Raw genomic sequence first — 3,316 nt, 5'->3', positions numbered from 1 at the left:
CTCTTTCATGACCCCATGGACTGAAGCCCGCCAGGCTTCTCAGTCCATGGGATTATCCTGGCAAGAATACTGGAGTGAGTTGCCATTTCCTTCTCCAGGGGATCTTCCTGACCCAGGGGCTGAACCCACATCTCCTGCATTAGCAGGCAAATTCTTTACCACTGAGTCACCAGGGAAGACCCAGTACCACCTTACAGAATTGTTTTTTGAATTAGATGAGCTAATATTCATAAAACAAGTTCTAGAACACTGTGCTGAATAAATGTGGTGACCTATCAATCTCACTCCTAATGTATCTCTACATAGAAATATTAACAGAGATTATTTCTAAGGGCATGGCCTATTAGAGATTTTAATCTATTTTTCTCTGCTTATATACATTTTAAAATCTTTTTATTACACATGTGTATCAGTTCCATAATAAAAGCAATAGGAGATTTTTTATGAATACAAAATAAGTCAGATGGTCCATCTAGTTTGGAAGTTTGTCTCTCTTGGTAATACTTAGGAAATAATTTCTAAGCCAACATGGATTATTTATTATATTTCAAAAAAGTGAAAACAAGTGTTAGTTGCTCAGTCGCATCTGACTCTTTGAGACCACATAGACTTTAGCGCCGGAGAAGGCAATGGCACCCCACTCCAGTACTCTTGCCTGGAAAATCCCATGGATGGAGGAGCCTGGTAGGCTGTAGTCCATGGGGTCGCTAAGAGTCGGACACGACTGAGCGACTTCACTTTCACTTTTCCCTTTCATGCACTGGAGAAGGAAATGGCAACCCACTCCAGTATTCTTGCCTGGAGAATCCTAGGGACGGCGGAGCCTGGTGGGCTGCCGTCTATAGGGTCGCACAGAGTCGGACACGACTGAAGCGACTTAGCAGCAGACTTTAGCGCGCCAGGCTCCTCTGTCCATGGGATTCTCCTGCCAAGAATATTGGAGTGGGTTGCCATTCCCTTCTCCACGGGATCTTCCCAACTCAGGGAGTGAACCCAGGTGTCCTGCATTGCGGGCAGATTCTTTACTGTCTGAGCCACCAGGGAAGCCTGATATTTCAAAAATCTTTCTAGTATTTTTAGCACTATTATTGAAAAAAAAGAGAAAGATACTATTATATGTGAGTGAGAATAACAAAGTCTACAATAACAGCCTGTAACTGTTGTTATAAAAATTATGCCCCATAATCCCCTAAATTTTTTTACAGTTATTAACTCTGAGTGTAATTTCCTCACTGTTTGTAGACTGGGTGACAATAACAAATTAAATGCAAGACTGCAGAGGTATTCCATAAGGATGCCTTCCTGACCCATTATTTTTGCAACACTGGGAAAAGCCATGGTAGATTTGGTGTTGATCCTGCTTTTCCCCTGGACAGAGTCAGTTCTGGCCTGCTCTGTCTCTCATTACTGTGATGACGGCCCTATCCAGATGCTAAATACTCAAGAGACACTTCAATACAGTATTAAACACTCTGAACACTTCATCCCCAAAGAATGTAGCATTCCAAGAGAAAACAGGCCTCCTTCTGACACCAGTAAAATTGTGAAGATGTGTGATAAATCAGGCATCAAAATGAGAGGCCTCAAATTCTTAAATGTGCTCTGCCCCTTACAGTGAGTCCCTGCCCTTCTCTTTCCAAAACAGAAACAGTCATATATTTTAAATAATGACACTAAAGCTTGCAAATACACATCAGTAGAAACAACTGTAAAATATGTTCAACTATAAAGTGTTCCAATCACCTACTACGCAGTTAAGAAGGCTGTTCTAGGTGGGAATCAGAATAAATAGAGATGTTCACTAACAAACTGTGCAAAATATCTTAAGGCCCTTGAGGTGATTTATTTTGAGAGGATGTGCAGGAATGTTTTGTCTTAACCATTTGTCTTAATGGTTTCTTCCATTTTCTTTCATTTCCTTTCTTTTCCTCCCTCCTTCTCTTCTTCTTTTCTTCCTCCCTTCTTTCACACAAAAGTTTTTAATTCTCAATGTACCATTTACTTGAAACATCAACTTTCTAAAGAAACACAAAACTTTTTAAATCTAAAATAATGACTTTTACCTATATCAAAGAAAACAAAACAGTGGCTTGTTTTTCAAACAAATAGATTTGGTTATAAGCTAGAATTATTTTTCCATTAAAATAAGCCTGTTTCAATCAGAAATATATAAAACATTGTTTCTAAAATGACCAGTGCTTAGTTTTCTAGCAAAAATGCAAAATAATCTGCCTCAGAATAATGGAAATATATAAATTATGACTACTGGTATTAACTACAATTTACTAAACATTAGACTTACTTATTTTGCTAAAGCAATATATAATTCCTAGTATTTTTGTTCCTCTTACTTTTTACTGAGATAATGTGAAGTAAAGAAGTGTATGCCTTAATGAATTTTTACATCCATGATCCACCAGCCAGATCAAGATAGAGAACACTTAAAAGATTATATTTCCCTTCAATTTTGGGTGTATAAGTCTCTCCCTGAAGATGTAGACTAAAATGTAGATACATAGGCCACATTCCCAGAGATTCAATAATAATCATCTGGGATAGGGTCCCTAAGACTGCATATTAAATAAACTCCTCTACTTGGAGAATCTTTGCCCTTGAAGGAAGCCTAAATTGACTCATGACTCTAGAAGTTCCACTACTCTCAACTTCAAAGATAATTTTTTTTAGGAAATCTAGGTGTTTTTTTTTTTTACTGAGGAAGAGCATAGATAGGACATTTAGTATCCTTGTGTAATTTTAAGTTTTAGTGTTATTTTCTCTGTTTTTGAGGCAGAGTCTCCCAAACGAAGTTTCTATCAATCCATGACAAAATGAATAATTTCAGTCCCTAGTGAATATATCCTAGTAATATATCCTTTCTGTAGAAAATTTTCAAAGAATGGTAAAACTTAAATCAAGACCACTAAACCATTGTTTATATAGTGATTTATCTTTTTCAGTGCTTTTCTATGTACAGTTTTTTTAACAAGAATATATGCGTGTGTGTGTGTATATATATATATAAATTGAACCTGCCATTACCACCTAATTTTTCTTCAGACCTTTGCAACATTATTAAAAATTATTTCAATGTAGTTTTATCTAGTAGAATGGTCTAACTTTTGAATTCATCATAATTTATTACTCTGTATTTAAAATTTTAAACATAGACATTGTTTCCACTTTTTAAAAATGTAAAGAACACTGTGATGAATATTTTTGTACACATTTTAAAATTTCATTTAAAAATATTTCTTTAAGATAGATTGTTAAAGAAAGAAATTGATATGGAAGATATAAGCATTTTTAGGGCTCCCCA

This window comes from Giraffa tippelskirchi, chromosome 6 (genome assembly GCF_054371585.1).
Source record: "Giraffa tippelskirchi isolate mGirTip1 chromosome 6, T2T-mGirTip1v1.2.pri, whole genome shotgun sequence".
Classification (NCBI taxonomy): domain Eukaryota; kingdom Metazoa; phylum Chordata; class Mammalia; order Artiodactyla; family Giraffidae; genus Giraffa; species Giraffa tippelskirchi.
Note: the sequence above shows the minus strand (reverse complement) of the source record.